Below are 22294 nucleotides of genomic sequence, written 5' to 3' on the forward strand. Positions count from 1 at the left end.
AATTTTGTGAAGATTGTCTGTTTGTTGTTTTCTGATATGTATACTTTTCAGGTAAGAAATGCTGTATGGCCTGTCTCAGAAGACCATATGAAACATTCTTTAAGGACTTTAAAAATAGTTTTCTACATTTGTTTTCCTCACTGAACCTACTAACTTAATGGTAACTAAGGAGTTCTGAGAGTTGTCTGTTTAATCTCTTTTGTGCATTATCAGTCTTTATTACTATACGTCTGCAACAATTAGACAAACCATGTTTCATGCTGAGTTCATCTGCCAGGAGAGTAACTTCTCTTTCTAACCATTGAGTTAATTAAAGACAGTATGTAACTTAAAGGCCCTAGGTCCTGTAAGTTTACAGGAGTGTCTCAGAGTGCAAAGAGCGTAACTCTCATAAAAAAGGAACACTCTAACCTTCATTGACACCTTTCATAAGTGTAGTTAATCCTAATTAGCTTTATTCAAATTCATTCACTTGAAAATGAGAGGTCTTATCAAAAGAAAGATGATGCCCAAACTAAACACGATTTAGCAGGGATATGCAACTACAAATGTGTTCCTGATACTGCAGGGAGATTCTCACAACAGTTACTGCACTTCTTTTTTTTTTTCTATTTTTTTTATTAGTTTCTGCTTTATAACAAAGTGAATCAGTCATACATATACATCTGTTCCCACATCCCCTCCCTCATGCATCTCCCTCCCTCCCACCCTCCCCATCCCTCCCCTCCAGGCAGTCACAAAGCACCGAGCTGATCTCCCTGTGCTCTGCGGCTGCTTCCCACTATCTATCTACCCTACGTTTGGTAGTGTATATATGTCCATGCCTCTCTTTCGCTTTGCCACAGCTTACCCTTCCCCCTCCCCATATCCTCAAGTCCATTCTCAAGTAGGTCTGTGTCTTTATTCCTGTTTTACCCCTAGGTTCTTCATGACATTTTTTTTCTTATATTCCATATATATGTGTTAGCATACGGTATTTGTCTTTCTCTTTCTGACTTACTTCACTCTGTATGACAGACTCTAGGTCTATCCACCTCATTACAAATAGCTCAGTTTCATTTCTTTTTATGGCTGAGTAATATTCCATTGTATATATATGCCACATCTTCTTTATCCATTCATCCGATGATGGACACTTAGGTTGTTTCCAGCTCCAGGCTATTGTGAATAGAGCTGCAGTGAACATTTTGGTACATGTCTCTTTTTGAATTATGGTTTTCTCAGGGTATATGCCTAGTGGTGGGATTGCTGGATCATATGGTAGTTCTATTTTTATTTTTTAAGGAACCTCCATACTGTTCTCCATAGTGGCTGTACCAATTCACATTCCCACCAGCAGTGCAAGAGTGTTCCCTTTTCTCCACACCCTCTCCAGCATTTATTGTTTATAGATTTCTTGATGATGGCCATTCTGACTGGTGTGAGATGATATCTCATTGTAGTTTTGATTTGCAATTCTCTAATGATTAATGATGTTGAGCATTCTTTCATGTGTTTGTTGGCAGTCTGTATATCTTCTTTGGAGAAATGCCTATTTAAGTCTTCTGCCCATTTTTGGATTGGGTTGTTTGTTTTTTTGCTATTGAGCTGCATGAGCTGTTTATAAATTTTGGAGATTAATCCTTTGTCAGTTGCTTCATTTGCAAATATTTTCTCCCATTCTGAGGGTTGTCTTTTGGTCTTGTTTATGGTTTCCTTTGCTGTGCAAAAGCTTTGAAGTTTCATTAGGTCCCATGTGTTTATCTTTGTTTTTATTTCCATTTCTCTAGGAGGTGGGTCCAAAAGGATCTTGCTGTGATTTATGTCGTAGAGTGTTCTACCTATGTTTTCCTCTAAGAGTTTGATAGTTTCTGGCCTTACATTTAAGTCTTTAATCCATTTTGAGCTTATTTTTGTGTATGGTGTTAGGGAATGATCTAATCTCATACTTTTACATGTCCCTGTCCAGTTTTCCCAGCACCACTTATTGAAGAGGCTGTCCTTTCTCCACTGTACATTCCTGCCTCCTTTATCAAAGATAAGTTGGCCATATGTGCGTGGGTTTATCTCTGGGCTTTCTATCCTGATCCACTGATCTATCTTTCTGTTTTTATGCCAGTACCACACTGTCTTAATTACTGTAGCTTTGTAGTATAGTCTGAAGTCAGGGAGCGTGATTCCTCCAGCTCCTTTTTTCGTTCTCAAGATTGCTTTGGCTATTCGGGGTCTTTTGTTTTTCCAAACAAATTTTGAAATTTTTTGTTCTAGTTCTGTGAAAAATGCCAGTGGTAGTTTGATAGGGATTGCATTGAATCTGTGGATTGCTTTGGGTAGTAGAGTCATTTTCACAATATTGATTCTTCCAATCCAGGAGCATGGTATATCTCTCCATCTGTTTGTATCATCTTTAATATCTTTCATCAGTGTCTTATAATTTTCTGCATACAGGTCTTTTGTCTCCTTAGGTAGGTTTATTCCTAGATATTTTATTCTTTTTGTTGCAATGGTAAATGGGAGTGTTTTCTTGATTTCATTTTCAGATTTTTCATCATTAGTGTACAGGAATGCCAGAGATTTCTGTACATTAATTTTGTAACCTGCTACTTTACCAAATTCATTGATTAGCTCTAGTAGTTTTTCGGTAGGATCTTTAGGATTCTCTATGTATAGTATCATGTCATCTGCAAACAATGACAGCTTTACTTCTTCTTTTCCGATTTGGATTCCTTTTATTTCCTTTTCTTCTCTGATTGCTGTGGCTAAAACTTCCAAAACTAGGTTGAATAAGAGTGGTGAGAGTGGGCAACCTTGTCTTGTTCCTGATCTTAGTGGAAATGGTTTCAGTTTCTCACCATTGAGGACAATGTTGGCTGTGGGTTTGTCATATATGGCCTTTATTATGTTGAGGAAAGATCCCTCTATGCCTACTTTCTGCAGGGTTTTTATCATAAATGGGTGTTGAATTTTGTCGAAAGCTTTCTCTGCATCTATTGAGATGATCATATGGTTTTTCTCCTTCAATTTGTTAATATGGTGTATCACGTTGATTGATTTGCGTATATTGAAGAATCCTTGCATTCCCGGAATAAACCCCACTTGATAATGGTGTATGATCCTTTTAATGTGCTGTTGGATTCTGTTTGCTAGTATTTTGTTGAGGATTTTTGCATCAATGTTCATCAGTGATATTGGCCTATAGTTTTCTTTCTTTGTGACATCCTTGTCTGGTTTTGGTATCAAGGTGATGGTGGCCTCATAGAATGAGTTTGGGAGTGTTCCTCCCTCTGCTATATTTTGGAAGAGTTTGAGAAGGATGGGTGTTAGCTCTTCTCTAAATGTTTGATAGAATTCACCTGTGAAGCCATCTGGTCCTGGGCTTTTGTTTGTTGGAAGATTTTTAATCACAGTTTCAATTTCAGTGCTTGTGATTGGTCTGTTCATATTTTCTATTTCTTCCTGATTCAGTCTTGGCAGGTTGTGCATTTCTAAGAATTTTTCCATTTCCTCCAGGTTGTCCATTTTATTGGCCTAGAGTTGCTTGTAGTAATCTCTCATGATCTTTTGTATTTCTGCAATGTCAGTTGTTACTTCTCCTTTTTCATTTCTAATTCTATTGATTTGAGTCTTCTCTCTTTTTTTCTTGATGAGTCTGGCTAATGGTTTATCAATTATGTTTATCTTCTAAAAGAACCAGCTTTTTGTTTTAATGATCTTTGCTATCATTTTCTTCATTTCTTTTTCATTTATTTCTGATCTGATTTTTATGATTTCTTTCCTTCTGCTAACTTTAGGATGTTTTTGTTCTTCTTTCTCTAATTGCTTTAGGTGCAAGGTTAGGTTGTTTATTTGAGATGTTTCCTGTTTCTTAAGGTGGGATTGTATTGCTATAAACTTCCCCCTTAGAACTGCTTTTGTTGCATCCCATAGGTTTTGGGTCATCGTGTCTCCATTGTCATTTGTTTCTAGGTATTTTTTAATTTCCTCTTTGATTTCCTCAGTGATCACTTCGTTATTAAGTAGTGTATTGTTTAGCCTCCATGTGTTTGTATTTTTTACAGATCTTTTCCTGTAATTGATATCTAGTTTCATAGCATTGTGGTCGGAAAAGATACTTGATACAATTTCAATTTTCTTAAATTTACCAAGGCTTGATTTGTGACCCAAGATATGATCTATCCTGGAGAATGTTCCATGAGCACTTGAGAAAAATGTGTATTCTGTTGTTTTTGGATGGAATGTCCTATAAATATCAATTAAGTCCATCTTGTTTAATGTATCATTTAAAGCTTGTGTTTCCTTATTTATTTTCATTTTGGATGATCGGTCCATTGGTGAAAGTGGGGTGTTAAAGTCCCTTACTATGATTGTGTTCCTGTCGATTTCTCCTTTAATGGCTGTTAGTATTTGCCTTATGTATTGAGGTGCTCCTTTGTTTGGTGCATAAATATTTAGAATTGTTATATCTTCTTCTTGGATCGATCCCTTGATCATCATGTAGTGTCCTTCTTTGTCTCTTCTAGTAGTCTTTATTTTAAAGTCTATTTTGTCTGATATGAGAATTGCTACTCCAGCTTTCTTTTGGTTTCCATTTGCATGGAATATCTTTTTCCATTCCCTTACTTTCAGTCTGTATGTGGCTCTAGGTCTGAAGTGGGTCTCTTTTAGACAGCATATATATGGGTGTTGTTTTTGTATCCATTCAGCCAATCTGTGTCTTTTGGTGGGAGCATTTAGTCCATTTACATTTAAGGTAATTATCGATATGTATGTTCCTATTCCCATTTTCTTAATTGTTTTGGTTTCATTATTGTAGGTCTTTTCCTTCTGTTGTGTTTCTTGCTTAGAGAAGTTCCTTTAGCATTTGTTGTAAAGCTGGTTTGGTGGTGCTGAACTCTCTCAGCTTTTGCTTGTCTGTAAAGGTTTTAATTTCTCCATCAAATCTGAATGAGATCCTTGCTGGGTAGAGTAATCTTGGTTGCAGGTTTTTCTCCTTCATCACTTTAATTATGTCCTGCCAATCCCTTCTGGCTTGTAGATTTTCTGCTGAGAGATCAGCTGTTAACCTGATGGGGATTCCCTTGTGTGTTATTTGTTGTTTTCCCTTGCTGCTTTTAATATGATTTCTTTGTGTTTAATTTTTGACAGTTTGATTAATATGTCTTGGTGTATTTCTCCTTGGATTTATTCTGTATGGGACTCTCTGTGCCTCCTGGACCTGATTATCTATTTCCTTTCCCATATTAGGGACGTTTTCAAGTATAATCTCTTCAAATATTTTCTCAGTCCCTTTCTTTTTCTCTTCTTCTTCTGGAACCCCTATAATTCGAACGTTGGTGTATTTAATGTTGTCCCAGAGGTCTCTGAGACTGTCCTCTGTTCATTTCATTCTTTTTTCTTTATTTTGCTCTGCAGCAGTTATTTCCACTATTTTATCTTCCACCTCACTTATCCGTTCTTCTGCCTCAGTTATTCTGCTATTGATCCCATCTAGAGTATTTTTTTTCATTTATTGTGTTTTTAATTGATGCTTGATTCATCTTTAGTTCTTCTAGGTCCTTGTTAACTGTTTCTTGCATTTTGTCTATTCTATTTCCAAGATTTTGGGTCTTGGAAATAGAATCTTGGATCATCTTTACCATCATTATTCTGAATTCTTTTTCAGGTAGACTGCCTATTACCTCTTCATTTGTTAGGTCTGGTGGGTTTTTATCTTGCTCCTTCTCCTGCTGTGTGTTTTTCTGTCTTCTCATTTTGCTTATGTTACTGTGTTTAGGGGTCTCCTTTTTGCAGGCTGCAGGTTCGTAGTTCCCGTTGTTTTTGGTGTCTGTCTCCAGTGGCTAAGGTTGATTTAGTGGGTTGTGTAGGCTTCCTGGTGGAGGGGACTAGTTCCTGTGTTCTGGTGGATGAGGCTGGATCTTGTCTTTCTGGTGGGCAGGTCCACATCTTGTGGTGTGTTTTGGGGTGTCTTCGGACTTTTTATGATTTTGGGCCACCTCTCTGATAATGGGTGGCGTTGTGTTCCTGTCTTGCTAGTTGTTTGGCATAGGGTGTCCAGCACTGTAGCTTGCTGGTCGTTGAGTGAAGCTGGGTGCTGGTGTTGAGATGGAGATCTCTGGAAGATTTTTGCCGTTTGATTTTATGTGGAGCTGGGAGGTCTCTTGTGGACCAGTGTCGTGAAGTTGGCTCTCCCACCTCAGAGGCACAGCTCTGACTCCTGGCTCCTCAATTTAGGATGATTTGTTGTCTATTCATGTATTCCACAGATGCAGGGTACATCAAGTTGATTGTGGAGCTTTAGTCTGCTGCTTCTGAGGCTGCTGGGAGAGGTTTCCCTTTCTCTTCTTTGTTCTCACAGCTCCTGGGTCTCAGCTTTGGATTTGGCCCCGCCTCTGCATGTAGGTGGCCGGAGAGCGTCTGTTCTTCGCTCAGACAGGACAGGGTTAAAGGAGCAGCCTCTTTGGGGACTCTGGCTCACTCAGGCCGGCGGGAGGGAGGGGCACGGAGTGCGGGGCAAGCCTGCAGCGGCAGAGGCCGGCGTGACGTTGCACCAGCCCGAGGTGCGCCGTGCGTTCTCCCAGGAAGCCACCCCTGGATCCCGGGGCCCCGGCAGTGGCGGGCTTCACAGGCTCCCGGAAGGGCAGTGTGGACAGTGACCTGCGCTCGCACACAGGCTTCTTGGCAGCGGCAGCATCAGCCCCAGCGTCCCACGCCCGTCTCTGGGCTCCGCGCTTTCAGCCGCGACTCGCGCCCGTCTGTGGGGCTCCTTTAAGCAGCGCTCTTAATCCCCTCTCCTTGCGCACCAGGAAACCAAGAGGGAAGAAAAAGTCTCTTGCCTCTTCAGCAGCTCCAGAGTTTTCCCGGACTCCCTCCCGGCTAGCTGTGGCGCATTAGCCCCCTTCAGGCTGATTTCTCGCCGCCAGCCCCAGTCCTCTCCCTGTGCTCTGACCGAAGCCCGAGCCTCAGCTTCCAGCGCCGCCCGCCCCGGCGGGCGAACAGACAAGCCTCTCGGGCTGGTGAGTGCCGCTCGGCACCGATCCTCTGTGCGGGAATCTCTCTGCTTTCCCCTACCCAGGTATGTGGGGAGTTTCTTTCCTTTTGGGAGGTCTGGGGTCTTCTGCCAGCGTTCAGTAGGTGTTCTGTAGGAGTTGTTCCACGTGTAGCTGTATTTCTGGTGTATCCGTGGGGAGGAAGGTGATCTCCGCGTCTTACTCTTCCGCCATCTTACCCGGAAGTCGATACATCTGGTCTGTCTTTTTGAATGTCCCATGGGTACTTGAAAAAAGGGTAATGTACTACTTACTCTGTGTTCTATATATGTGAATTAGATTTGTTGGTAAATTGTGTTCAATTTTTCTATACCCTTGCTAATTTTATATCTAGTAGTTCTATCCATTACTCAGAGTAATATGATGAAGTCCCCAACTATAACTGCATTTTTTTCTGTTTTTCATTTCAGCTCTTGCAGGTTTTATTTTACATATTTTGCAGCTCTGTAGATCTTTGCACACACATTTAGGATTGCTATATTCTCTTGATGAATTAATCCTTTTATTATTAATGTTCCTTTCTGTCTTTGTTCATTTTCTTAGTTTCAAAGTCTATTCTATATGATATTAACATAGCTACTCCTGCTTTTTTTTTATTAATGTTGCATGATATATATACTTCTATATTTTTGGTACTGATCTACCTATGTTCTTATATTTCAAGTGTTTTTGTTTTCTAGACAGAAAATTGTTGGATCATGTTTGCAATTTATTTGCCAATGTCAGTCTTTTGACACATTTATTCTGTTAATATTTAAGGAACTTAGTGATAGATTATGGTTTTTAATATTTTTTGCTTTCTATTTGCACTCTCTGATTTTTATTTCCCTGTTTTCTTTTCCTGACTTTCTGTGGGTTTCTTGTATATTTTTTAGAAATACATTGTGATTCATCCAATATTTTTGTGTGTATCTCTTTTTATAATTTTGTTAATGGTTACTCTAGGTATATTATATTACATATATATGTAAGTTAACAAAGTCTACTGGTGTCATTTTACCAGTTCAAGTGCAGTGTAGAAATCTTACCATCCTTTACATCCCTTTATCTCTCCTGTTTATAAACTAAATGTCTTAAATATTTCCTCTACATATATGTAGAACCACATCAGACAGCATTATCATTTTTGCTTCAACTATCAAACATAATTTAGAAAACTCAAGAAGAGAAGGAAAGTCTATTGTATTTACCCATATTTTTGCTTACTGTGTCATTTTTTCCTCCTTTGTTTCATGTTTTCTTCTTTTATTATTTCCTTTCTGTGTAAGGAGCTAACTTTGACCATTCTTTTATAAAAGGTATGCTGGTGAACAATTTTATTAGTTTTCCTTCAACAGAGAATGCCTTCATTTCCCTTCATTCCTGAAAAATTGTTCTTCAGGGCACAAGATTCTGGCTTCACATTTCCTTTCTTTCAGCACTTAAAAAAATGGTATGCCATTTCCTTCTGCTCTCCATGGTTTCTGATGAAAAATCCACTGTCATTAAATTGGTTTTCTGTTATAGGTAAGGCATTCCTTCTTTCTCACTATTTTCAAGATCTTTTCTTTGTCTTGTTTTCAGATATTTTACTATGATGTGTCTTGGTGTGGATATCTTTAGGTTTATCTCATATTTCATTATCTCAGCTTCTTATATATGTAGGTTTATGTCCTTTGTCAAGCTCGGGAAATTTCAGGCATTATGTTTTAAGTGCTACCCTTCTTCTCTTCTCCCATGGGATTCCAGTAACATAAATGTTACATTTTCTATTAGAGTCTTACAGGTCTTTGAGATTTTTTTCCATCTTTTTCCAGTCTAGTTTCTCTCTGTTGTTCAGAATGGGTAATTTATATCATTCTATCTTCAATTTCAGTCATTCTTTCTTCTGTCCTTCCATTCTGCTGTTCAACCCATCCACTGAGTTTTTAATTTTGGTTATTATATTTTCAGCTCTGGTTTAAATTACCTATTTATTTGATAAAACTTTCTACTTTATTGCTACACTTCCTATTTTTTTCATTTGGTTTGGGTGTGTTCATAATTGTTCATTAAAGCATTTTTTGATGGCTGCTTAAAAATGTTTGCAAGATAATTCTAACATCTCTGCCATGTTGATGTCGATATCTAGTGATTATCTTTTTTTTTAAATTTAGGTTGAGATCTTTCTTGTTCTAAATCTAAAAATGTTTTTTGATTAAAACTGGACATTTGGGATTTTATGTTATGAGATCCTGGACCTTATTTAAACCTTCTGTTTTAGGTGACTTTCTTTTACACTGCTTTAGCACGGAATGATGGGGGGCTACCTTGCTACTGTGAGGTCAGGGTAGAAATCCAGTTTTCCCACTTGGCCTCCATTAGCACTTGGAGAAGGGCTTCCTCATTATTGCTGAGGAGTCTAGTCTCCACTAAACCTCAACTTATATCTCACTGACTGAGAATGGTAGGAGCACCTCATTACTACTTATCCAGTGGCCTCCACTATACCACCAAGGTGTGTTGACCTCATTACTGCTTGGTGATTGTGACAGTCCTGATTCTCCACATGATCCCCTGTGATATCATGGAAGTAGGGAGGGCGAGAGGTAACTTGTTACCATTGAATGGGGGTAGTGGTCCAAGTTCCCCATGTGTTCTCCACTGACACCATGAGTGTGGAGGAGAGTTGTTATCACCCTGTGAGAATAAAAGTCCTGGATTCTTACTCTGACTTGTCTACACCACCTGGTTTGGGGGATGGAGTTTGAGCTTGTGTTACAGGCTGCTGAGGGTGGAAGTCCCACCTTGTTGGTGGGAATGAAGGTGGTGCAAGAATTCTTTCTGTGATGTTTAACTGAAGAGCAATTATTTTCCGAAAATTTATGTTGTGTTAGCATTCCCATTTCCAGATCCCTTGGCTACAGTGAGCAGGCTTTCCTTGGGACTTTCTGTGTGCAGAGTTTGGATTTTCTAGGCTACCACCTTTCCCAGTACCCAGTCTGGGATATTTCATGCAAACAGAAAAACTCACGGAACTCATCACCATGTTGTTCCTTAGGACCTGAGGTCCATAATTGGTCTTCGTTCTTTTCTTTACCTTTCAGAGTCTTCTTATATCTGTTTTGTACATAATATCCAGGGTTTATTTGTACTTAGCAGGAATAATAGGGAAACGTATGTCTACACCATTGTCCCAGAAGTAAAAGTCTAGTAAATAATTTTTATGATTGAAAATTTTGGGAAAAAATAAACAAACAGAAAGTGGCTTAATGGAAAGATCTGGGGGAAATGACACAAGATGCAAAACTATTATGCACTTAAAATTACAGGACAAAAAATTTGTATATTACCTGTTTGTTATTTTCATGAAATTGTCTATTTTGACCATGGTCAATTTAGCATCTTAATCCATGTTCTTCTCAGTTTGAGGAAGACAGGCCTGACACCTCTTCTCTAAAGACAAACAGGCAGAAGCAACTGAAAACAAAGCAATCCCTTAATACAATACAGGAGATAGACCTTTGCCATAGCAGGACCCTCATCACTGCCACACACACTTCAAGTCATCTTTATCTAGATTGGGACTCTCATTTTTGACTCTCACAAAATATCAGACTAAGACCAGACCTCACCTCCGCAATGCTGTCTGCTTTCCCTCAACAATACCAAGATGTAACTACTCAATCCGTGGCTTTTGTGTTAATTACTGGGTGGAATAGGCAAGAAATGAGATTGAATCTAAATAACCATGTACACCAAAAGGTGAGAAATACTGAATGGATCCTGGAAAGGTCCCTGAGGGGGAGATAAAATTCATTGAGCTCAGGATAAGTTCAGTGAAAAAGTAGAGAGAGAAGAAAGACCTTGTGGCTGAAAACTGAAAATACTTAAAAGAAGAGGTTTGTCTAAGGGGGGTTCTGCTGTGAAATTCTGTGATAAACCCACTGACACTTGGGAGATGGCCCATGTGACTTATATGTAGTCCAGTAAAATCACTCATATATGACTGAAATAACCTGTTCTCATAAAAATATCTCATATTCCCAGATTAAGCAGGCAGTTCAATTCTGTCGAAGTCAGAGTCCTTACCCTTGGCCCTGATACAAGGAACTAGACCCAGCCCAGATCAGGGGATAAAACTTTAGTTCTGAGAGCAAAAGACAGAAATTTTGTCTCATGAAATGATAATTATTCTGAGTAAAAACCCTCTTAAATATAAAAAAGAATAATTTCAAAAATAGGCTAAATATGCTAAATAAAATTACTAGATTGAAAGAGGTTAAAATAAAAGGATTAAAAATGACTTACAAAATGCCTAACATAAATGTAAACTTAACAAACAGTACATAAGTTACAAAAATATATCCTAATCTTTTTCAACCAGTTTGTAAAAATAATTTTTTCTCAGCAAATGTAGGACAAACAGGAAGAAACAATTAAAACTAAGGAAATCCCTCATCACTTTCATGTATAAAGTATGTTTTTCCCATGGCAGGGCCCTCAGAGCTTCTACACTCACCTCTAGTAAACCCTGCTCACACTAAAGCACACATCACTGTCCATCACACCAAGACACAGCAGCATCCCAAACTAGGGTCCTTGCAACCGCTTCTTAGATCCATTTGATCCACTAGTATACTGTCAAGAGTCAGCTACTGACCTCGTGGCAGAACAAAATGCCCCAGGTGTTATGAAATGATAATTCAAAATCTTCCCAAACCTAGTTGTTTATCCCTTGCTGTAGGAAACTTGTCAGAAATGGTAATTTCCTTTTCCTCTTGTTGTAAGAGGTCATCTGTACAACTTGTACTTCAGCACCTAGTTCCACCAAGGAAAGACCAAAGGAGGGAGTCAAGAAAGAGAGGAGGATTAAGGGTGGGGAATAAATTGAACAAGGATGGACAATATTGTAGCTGAGGTATGGGTGCATTATGAAAGGGGATGATGGAAATTGCGAGTGATTGTAAGCATATTTTACAATGGAAAAGCAGGTTCCATTGGCTCTGTGGGAAGACTCTCCTTGCAACACATTTGCTACATTCATCCTCCACATGACTACTGGGTGGGGATTCCTGAGCAATGGACACAAAGTTTGTAGTGGAACTGCCTAAAGAAGCACCCTCCAGAATCAATCCATGTTGAATGGAAGGGAGAGCCTGGGGTCTGAAAGGGTGTAGTCAGGAATCAATCCAATAAGTAATGAGGTGTCCCACAAAATATGGCCACATCCTTGGATTAGTATTCCTGAAGGTAAAAACGAAGCTTCTGGCAAACTGACCAACTATATTTCATCCCTTTCCTGGAAAAGGCTCCTCAAGTTCCTGCCACATCTCTGATATACCTTATCCAGACAAGAGTTCTTATAACTATTTCACACAGCTTCTTAGAGTCTCAAAGCTTACCCAGCCTGTATCATAAATTCACACACCTAGAATAAGCTCTGCATAGAGGTTCTCACTAACATGCCCTACATCTTCATGGTAGCCCTACTATGCCAAAGGGGCAACTGTACAATTAATTCCCTTAGAACTAGTCCCTGTGTTACATAGGTCTTCAGCTTAAGCGTTAGGACCCATGTACTCTTTACATACCAGAATAGGTCCTGATCTGAGAGGAGGTCATAGCAACACTAACCATTTTGCCCATCAGCTGGCTATAGCACATACACCAAAACTTTCACCACTCTACTGAAATTTGAGGGAGCCTCACTGTACCATGTCCTACAAGTCATTTCCACAACCCTGGATTGTGTCCAATATGGTGCAAGTCCTCACCTTCACTGTCTTACCTAGGCCTGCTCTACTCTTGAAGTCCACACACAGATGTGCAACACTGCTTCCTTACTCAATGCAATCATCACAGTTCAGCTCCATCACAATTAAGGGTCCCATTTTTTTGACCTGAATACATGCAGCAGCCTAATCCCCACTTTAAAAAAGTATCTGGTAATCCTAATGTGAGGGAGAAAAACCATACCTAATCTCTCTCCTGGAAGACACTCATTATTCACGATGCTTGTTAGGTATAACCTTTTACCTTCTGTGGCCTCTTGATCCTGTTGTGCAGCACATAGCTACTCTTTGGATAGGTCTACTGTCAGGGTACAGATATGACTTAAATATGGGCTCACTAAGCAGTAGACTAGGATGAGGATAAATACTGGAAGAGATTTCGTGATGACCCCCAATATTTCTTCACTTAGGTGGGGTCTCTGAAAAAATGTGGTTAGGAAGTCAGTCTGTGAATGGAAAAGTCCTCAACTAAAAATAAGGTCTCAGTTTCATGGGCTGAGGAATTTCTGCTGGAGAAAGGCAGTCATATAGGACATTAAAGATTCCTTTCCCACCCTAGTATCCTTACCACAGCTCCACAGTCATCAGTGTAGCCCATACCTTAATCTTTACCTCTAAAACTTCCACCATTTATAGACCAAACAGAATATGGCATACATTCTTCAGTTCTGATAGCAGACGTATATGATATGGAAAATCATATTAAGGTTTGATACAAAGTTTCTCTACTAAAAGTTGGGTAAGATATACATGAAATATATAATTTTAAAATATCATTGCTTGACTTTACTGTTAATGATGAAGTAGGGAACTTTAAACACTATCCCTACACTAAAGAAAAGATTAATCTGGCAAAAAAACTGTCAGAACCAATGTTTTCAGAACTTTGAAATCTATTTTGAAAACTTACAAAGGAGTGATTAAATTTCAGTAGAGAGCATTGTGGCATTTTAAACTTATCTGCCTATCATCCCCCACTTCCTGGCACAGTAGCAGCTTTGGGATGGTGGCCTGTGTTCCTGGCAAAGCTTGCTGATATCAGAGGGGGCAACATGGGCCTAGTTATCAAAGAATTGTGATTGTGTGTTTTGACCTATTTGGTAGCTCCCTGAGAAATTGGTTCCAGAATGTTCTCAAGGCTGAAGCTGCCTCCAAGGCAGCATTCGTTGAAAATATTTAATTGCAGATATTCTAGCTACAGCTGTCTGGGTTAAAAAATAACAGAGGGGGTAAGTGGCAAACAGACTGAAAAGTCTGGTAAAAAAGAGGCTGGGAAAGAAGATATATGGGGGAATAAGTGATTAGAAAAGCTTACACACATACCAGGAAATCTATAAATCCATGTACATGCCTGGACTAACATATGCTCAGAAAAGACCTGAGAGGACCCTAAGCTTTCATCTCTGGATGACCTTTAGTCTCTACACAAGCAGAAAGTGAAGAGTAATGTAGAGTTATGAATGGCCTGGTTAAACTTGAAGGAGTACTACTACACAGAGCCAATAAGCAAAGAACAGGAAAGCATTTTTTTCTCAAGGCATTTATGGACGTCCCTGTCAAGCCATTGACCACAAAGTTAAATGAAACTGAAAATTCAGTGACCACACATGCCAAAAAAAGTAGACTTAAAAAAAATAAAGACATGCAAAGAGACAAGAAAATATGATCCATTCACAGAAAAAAGGGAAACTGAAAGAAGCCCAGATGATCAATGAATTTGAGGGAAGGTCAACTGAAACACCCAGTCTGAGGAGCAGAAAGAAAAAAAGAACAAAGAAAAATAAACAGGACCTAAGAGGATTGTTGGAGACCATCAAACATATAGACATATGCATAATGAGAGTCCCAGAGGAGAGGAGAGAGAAAAAAGAGCAAAGAGAATATGTAAAGAAATAATGGCCAAAACCTTCTCAATTTTGACATAAGTTGTGAATCTAAACATCCAAGAAACCCAAAAAGCTCCAAGTAGATAAACTAAAAAAACTCCATCCTGAGAAACAATGAAATCAACTTGTCAAAAGTCAAAGCCAAATATAGAATCTTTAAATATTAAGAGAGAAGGTTTTATATTGTATGATGGATTCTGAATAACATTAATAGCCAATTTCTCATCAGAAAAGATGGAGGTCAGAAAGCAGGGGAATGCCATGTTCAAGTGCTAAAAGCAAAACCAAAAATTCTGTCAAACAAAATTTTATGTCTTGCAAAGCACTACCTAGTGCTTTGGAGTACTACAATTCAGGAGTACTACACAGCCATAAAAAAGATAAAAGCTTGCCATTTGCAACAACATGGATGGATCTTGAGGGTATTACATGGATGGACCTTGAGGATATTATACTAAGTGTAATAAATCGGATTGAGAAAGACAAATGCCATATGATTTCACTCATATGTGGAATAGAAACAAACAAAACAAAACAAAATAAAAAACCAAACCAAACATGTAGTTACAGAGAACAGAGTAGTGGTTACCAGAGGGGAATCAGAGGGAGGACAAAATGAATAAAGGGAACAAAACTGTATGGTGAAGGATAGAAACTAAATTGTTGGTGGTGATCATTCTGTAATGTATACAGAAGTCAAAATATAATGTTTTACACATGAAACATATAATGTTATAAGCCAATGTTAAATAAACTTCAATAAAAAAATCAGGAGAAATTAAGATGTCAACAGATAAACAGAGCTTCATTAGCTCACTATACCCATCATGATCTTAATTTTTGCTCATAATAAAAAGTAATTATAAAGGAGGACTTCCCTGGAGTGAAGTTTCTACCAAAGATTTTCAAATATGTGAGTCCTGGACTTCGATTGTGAAATTCAGGAAATATCTTTATCCATAAAAGAGACTTCAAAAATGGAGACTCACAGTTTCAGCATATAGTACTTACACTTAAGATTTATTACAGCCAAATGATAAAAAGCAAAGTCAATAAGGGGAAAAGGGACATGCTGTGCAGTATAGAGGAAACCAGCACAAGCTTCCCAGAGTCTTTGCCTAGTGATGTCATGTAATTCATTCCACCAGCAATGAATTGTGAAAACATGTATTAAGTGTTGTCTACCAGGGAGGCCAATTTTGGACTCAGTGCTGAAGTTCTTTATTGGAGGCTGGTCATTAGGCACCCTCTGCCTGTCATACACCAAGATTCCAGATTTTATGGAAAGAAAGTAGGTATTCAGCATAAATCACACTGTATACATTATTGTACAAAAAACTTAGGCAGAGTAAACTGCCTTATCAGTTAGGAAATATTGGGGGACCATCCTGAAATCCAATGGGTACCATTGATTCATTTTTGGAGATCTTGAATTGTCGAATGATTGTCAGTACTCTAGGCAAGGTATTTTGAGGATTAAATGTGCTAATAGATGTACCTGCAAGTTACGTAATGCCAAAGGGCTCTAGAAGACAAGAGTGTCAACCTATGCAGCCATTTTCAAATATAACTTTAAAATTAATTAATATGTAAAGAACAATCAGAGAGCCACTTCTTGTCTTAAAACCCATTAAAGGACTTGAGGACATGGGGAGGGGGAAGGGTAAACTGGGATGAAGTGAGAGAGTGGCATGGACATATATACACTACTAAATGTAAAATAGATAGTGGGAAGTAGCCACATAGCACAGGGAGATCAGCTCGGTGCTTTGTGACCACTTAGAAGGGTGGGATGGGGAGGGTGGGAGGGAGATGCAAGAGGGAGGAGATATGGAGATACATATATATATGGAGATATATACAGCTGATTCACTTTTTATAAAGCAGAAACTAACACACCATTGTAAAGCAATTATAGTCCACTAAAGATGTTTAAAAAATGAATTAAATACATACAAAGAAAAAAACAAAACATTAAAATGCATGGTTCTACCACATTGTTGTTGCCTAGTCCACAGAGAGGGCAATAAGAAGAAGTTAGTTTCCTTAGGACCGAGGAGGAGCCTTCGCACATGCAGGACAATTTCTTGCCCCATCCATAGGGAGGAATAAGCTTCCTGTTATGGCTGAAACTGCTAAGAAGCTGGCCTTGCTTCAGTTTTTCCCACTCGTTTTTCTAGACACCATGTGGCTGGCAGGATCCTGGTGTTCTGGTTGGGTGTGAGGCCTGAGCCTCTGAGGTGGGAGAGCCGAGTTAAGGACATTCATCCACCAGACATCTCCTGGCTCTGCATAATATCAAATGGTGCTAGCTCTCCCAGAGATCTCCATCTCAATGTTACGACTCAGCTACACACAATGACCAGCAAGCTAAAATGCTGGACACCTTATGCCAAACAACTAGCAGGACAGGAACAAAACCCCACCCATTAGCAGAGAGGCTGCTTAAATCATAATAAGGTCACAGACATCCCAACACACACCACTGGATGTGGTCCTGCACACCAGAAAGAAAAGATCCAGTCTCATCCACCAGAAAACAGTCACCAGTTTCCTCCATCAGGAAGCCTACACAACTCACTGAACCAAACATACCCAATGTGGGCAGACACCAAAAACAATGGGAAATATGAACCTGCAGCCTGCGAACAGGAGACTACAAGCACTGTAGGTGAAGCAAAGGGAGAAGACACAGAAATACACAGCAGATGAAAGATCAAGGTAAAAACCCACCAGACCAAACGAATGAAGTGGAGGTAGGCAGTCTACCTGAAAAAGAATTCAGAGTAATGAGAGTAAAGATGATGCGAAATCTCAAAAACAGAATGGAGAAAATACAAGAAACGTTAAACATGGACCTAGAAGATATTTGAAGAGATTATAGTTAAAACTTTCCCTAATATGGGAAAGGAAATAGTCAATCAAGTCCAGGAAGTGCAGAGAGTCCAATACAAGGTAAAATCAAGAAGAATCATGCAAAGAAACATACTAGTCAAACTATCAAAAATTAAATACAAACAAAAACATTAAAAGCAGCAAGGGAAAAAAATAATAACAATATACAAGGGAATCCCCATAAGGTTAAGAGCTGATCTTTCAGCAGAAACACTGCAAGCTAGAAGGAAGTGGCAGGAAATATTTAAAGTGATGAAAGGGAAGAAACTACAACCAAGGTTAATCTACCCAGCAAGGATTTCATTCAGATTCAACAGAGAAATTAAAACATTTACAGACAAGCAAAACCTAAGAGAATTCAGCACCATCAAACCAGCTTTACAACAAATGCTAAAGGAACTTCTCTAGGCAGGAAACACAAGAGAAGGAAAAGACCTAAAATAACAAACCCAAAACAATTAAGAAAATGGTAATAGAAACACACATATCAATAATTAGCTTAAATGTAAATGGATTAAATGCTCCAAACAAAAGACATAGACTGGATGAATGGATACAAAAACAAGACCCGTATATAGGATGTCTGCAAAAGAACCACTTCAGACATGGGGACACATACACACTGAAAGTGAGAGGATGGAAAAAGATATTCCGTGAAAATGGAAATCAAAAGAAAGCTGGAGTAACAATTCTCATATCGGACAAAATAGACTTTAAAACAAAGACTATTACAAGAGACAAAGAAGGACACTACATAATGATCAAGGGATCATACAAGTCGAAGATATAACAATTGTAAATATTTATACACCCAACATAGGAGCACCTCAATACATAAGGCAAATGCTAACAGCCATAAAAGGGGAAATCAACAGTAAAACAATCATAGTAAGGGACTTCAACACCCCACTTTCACAAATGGACAGATCACCCAAAATTAAAATAAAAAAGGACTCACAAGCTTTATATTACACATTAAGCAAGATGGACTTAATTGATATTTATAGGACATTCCATCCAAAAACAACGGAATACACTTTCTTCTCAAGTGCTCATGGAACATTCTCCAGGATAGATCATATCCTGAGTCACAAATCAAGCCCTGGTAAATTTAACAAAATTGAAATCGTATCAAATATCTTTTCTGACCACAACGCTATGAGACTAGATATCAATTACAGGAAAAATCTGTAAAAAATACAAACACACGGAGGCTAAACAATACACTACTTAATAACCAAGAGATCACTGAAGAAATGAAAGAGGAAATCAAAAAATATCTGGAAACAAATGACAATGAAAACATGACAACTCAAAATCTATAGGATGCAGTAAAGCAGTTCTAAGAGGGAAGTCTATAGCAGTACAATGCTACCTCAAGGAACAGGAAACATCTCAAATAAACAACCTAAATTTACACTTGAATCAATTAGAGAAAGAAGAACAAAATAACCTCAAAGTTAGCAGAAGGAAAGAAATCATAAAGATCAGATCAGAAATAAATGAAAAAGAAATGAAGGAAACTATAGGAAAGATCAACAAAACTAAAAGCTGGTTCTTTGAGAAGATAAAAAAAATTGGTAAACCATTAGCCAGACTCATCAAGAAAAAAAGAGAGAAGACTCAAATCAAGAGAATTAGAAATGAAAAAGAAGTAAAAAATGACACAGCAGAAATACAAAAGATCATGAGAGGTAACCACAAGGAAGTGTATGCCAATAAATTGGACAACCTGGAATACATGCACAAATGCTTAGAAAAGCACAACCTTCCGAGACTGAACCAGGAAGAAATAGAAAATATAAATATACCAATCACAAGCACTGAAACTCAGACTGTGATTTAAAATCTTCCAACAAACAAAAGCCCAGGACCAGATGACTTCACAGGCAAATTCTATCAAACATTTAGAGGAGAGCTAACACCCATCCTTCTCAAACTCTTCCAAATATAGCAAAGGGAGGAACACTCACAAATTCATTCTACAAGGCCACCATCACCCTAATACCAACACCAGACAAAGATATCACAAAGAAAGAAAACTACAGGTAAGTATAATTGATGAACATAGATGCAAAAATCCTCAACAAAATACTTGCAAACAGAATCCAACAGCACATTACAAGGAGCATAAAACATGATCAAGTGGGGTTTATCCCAGGAATGCAAGGATTATTCAATATATGCAACTCAATCAATGTGATACACCACATTAACAAATTGAAGAATGATCATCGCAATACATGCAGAAAAAGGTGTTGACAAAATTCAACACCCATTTATGATACAAACCCTCCAGAAAGTAGGCATAGAGGGAACTTATCTCAACATAATTAAGGCCATATAAGACAAACCCACAGCCAACATCATGCTCAGTGGTGAAAAACTGAAACCATTTCCTCTAAGATCAGGAAGAAGATACGGTTTCAACTCTCACCACTACTCTTCAACATAGCTTTGGAAGTTGTAGCCCCAGCAATCAGAGAATAAAAAGAAATAAAAGGAATCCAAATCAGAAAAGAAGTAAAGCTGTCATTGTTTACAGATGACATGATACTATACATAGAGAATCCTAAAGATGCTACCAGAAAACTACTAGAGCTAATCAATGAATTTGGTAAAGTAGCAGGATAAAAAATTAATGCACAGAAATCTCTTGCATTCTTATATACTAATGATGAAAAATCTGAAAGAGAAATTAAGGAATCATTCCCATTTACCATTACAAAAATAGAATAAAATATCTAGGAATAAACCTACCTAAGGAGACAAAAGACCTGTAAACAGAAAACTATAAGACACTGATGAAAGAAATTAAAGATGGTACAAACAGATGGAGAGATATACCATGTTTTTGGATTGGGAGAATCAACATTGTGTAAATGAGTGTACTACCCAAAGCAATCTACAGATTCAATGCAATCCTTATGGCATTTTTCACAGAACTAGAACAAAAAAGTTCACAATTTGTATGGAAACACAAAAGACCCTGAATAACCAAAACAATCTTGAGAAATAAAAATGGAGCTCGAGAAATCAGGCTCACGGACTTCAGATTATACTACAAAGCTACAGTAATCAAGACAGTATGGTAATGGCACAAAAACAGAAATATACATCAATGGAACAGGATAGAAAGCCCAGAGATAAACCCACACACATATGGTCACCTTATTTTTGATAAAGAAGGCAAGAATATACAATAGAGAAAAGGCAGCCGCTTCAATAAGTGGTTCTGGGAATACTGGACAGCTACATGTAAAAGAATAAAATTAGAACACTCCCTAACACCATACACAAATATGAACTCAACATAGATTAACGACCTAAATGTAAGGCCAGACAGTTTAAAACTCTTGAGGAAAACATAGGCAGAATACTCTATGACATAAATCACAACAAGGTCCTTTTTGACCCACCTTCTAGACAAATGGAAATGAAAAGAAAAATAAACAAATGTGACCTAATGAAACTGAAAAGCTTTGGTACAGCAAAGGAAACCATAAACAAGATGAAAAGACAACTGTCAGAATGGAGAAAATACTTGCAAATGAAGCAACTGACAAAGGATTAATCTCCAAAATTTACAAGCAGCGCATGCAGCTCAACATCAAAAAAACAAACAACCCAATCGAAAAATTGGCAGAAGACCTAAATATACATTTCTCCAAAGAAGATAAACAGATTGCCAACAAACACATGAAAGGATGCTCAACATCACTAATCATTAGAGAAATTCAAATCAAACCTACAAGGTGGTATTATCTCACACCAGTCAGAATGGCCATCATCAAAAAATCTACAGTAATAAATGTTGGAAAGGGTGTTGGGGAAAGGGAACCTTCTTGAACTTTTGGTGGGAATGTAAATAGATGCAGCCACTGTGGAGAACAGTATGGAGGTTCCTTAAAAAACTAAAAATAGAACTACCATATTACCCAGCAATAATACTACCGGGCGTTAACCCTGAGAAAACTGCAGTTCAAAAAGAGTCATGTACAACAATGTTCTTTGGTGCTCTATTTACAGTAGCCAGGACATGGCAGCAACCTAAGTGTCCAAAAAACAGATGAATGGATAAAGATGTGGCACATATATACAATGGAATATTACTCAGCCATAAAAAGAAACAAAATTGAGCTTTTTGTATTGTGGTGGGTTAACCTAGAGACCGTCATACAAAGTGAAGTAAGTCAGAAAGAGAAATACAAATACCCTATGCTAACATGTATATATGGTATCTAAAGAAAAAAATTGGTTCTGAAGAACCTAGGGGCAGGAGAGGAATAAGGACGCAGATGTAGGGAATGGATTTGAGGACACGGGGAGTGGGAAGGGTAAGCTGGGACCAAGTGAGAGAGTAGCATTGACATGTATACACTACCAAATGTAAAACAGATAGCTAGTGGGAAGCAGCCACATAGCACAGAGAGATCAGCTTTGTGCTTTGTGACCACCTAGAGGGGTGGGATATGGAGGATGGGAGGGAGACGCAAGAGCGAGGGGATATGGGGATATATGTATAGGTATAGCTGACTCACTTTGTTATATAGCAGAAAGTAACACACCATTGTAAAGCAATTATACTCCAATTAAGATGTAAAAAAAGATATATTTGGGTAATTGACAAAATTAAATAATATTAATATTAATTGATTATATAAATAATACTAAATAAATGTTTATTTTGCTGAATTTGAAAATAACAAAAAATAAAATATAAATTGTGATCATA

The sequence above is a fragment of the Mesoplodon densirostris genome, chromosome X, assembly GCF_025265405.1.
Source record: "Mesoplodon densirostris isolate mMesDen1 chromosome X, mMesDen1 primary haplotype, whole genome shotgun sequence".
NCBI classification, from domain to species: domain Eukaryota; kingdom Metazoa; phylum Chordata; class Mammalia; order Artiodactyla; family Ziphiidae; genus Mesoplodon; species Mesoplodon densirostris.